The following is a 646-nucleotide window of genomic DNA, read 5'->3' on the forward strand; positions in this document are numbered from 1 at the left end:
ATATCTTTAGCAGGTTCGGTGTCCCTAGAATACTAATCAGTGATGGGGGCACTCACTTCTGCAATAAACAGCTTTACTCTGCCATGGTTCGGTATGGGATTCACCACAAGGTGGCTACTCCATATCATCCACAAACTAATGGGCAAGCTGAAGTCTCTAACAGAGAATTAAAGAGAATCCTGGAACGGACAGTAAATACCCGTAGAAAGGATTGGGCACGGAGCTTGGATGATGCTCTGTGGGCTTACAGAACAGCATTCAAGACCCCTATAGGGACCTCTCTATACCAACTCGTGTATGGTAAGGCATGTCACCTGCCCGTGGAACTGGAACATAAGGCCTACTGGGCAACTAGATTCCTAAACTTTGATGCCAAATTAGCAGGAGAAAAAGATTGCTCCAGCTAAATGAGCTAGAGGAGTTCAGATTCACATCTTTCGAAAATGCCAAGCTTTATAAAGAGAAATAAAAAAAGTGGCATGACAGAAAGCTGTCATCTAGAATCTTTGACCCAGGACAGAAGGTTCTGCTGTTCAACTCTAGACTCAGGCTATTCCCCGGGAAATTGAAATTCCGGTGGAGGGGACCATACATGATTACAAGCATATCACCATATGGTTATGTGGAGCTTCAAGATATTGATTCT

The sequence above is a fragment of the Arachis ipaensis genome, chromosome B05 (assembly GCF_000816755.2).
Source record: "Arachis ipaensis cultivar K30076 chromosome B05, Araip1.1, whole genome shotgun sequence".
Taxonomy (NCBI): domain Eukaryota; kingdom Viridiplantae; phylum Streptophyta; class Magnoliopsida; order Fabales; family Fabaceae; genus Arachis; species Arachis ipaensis.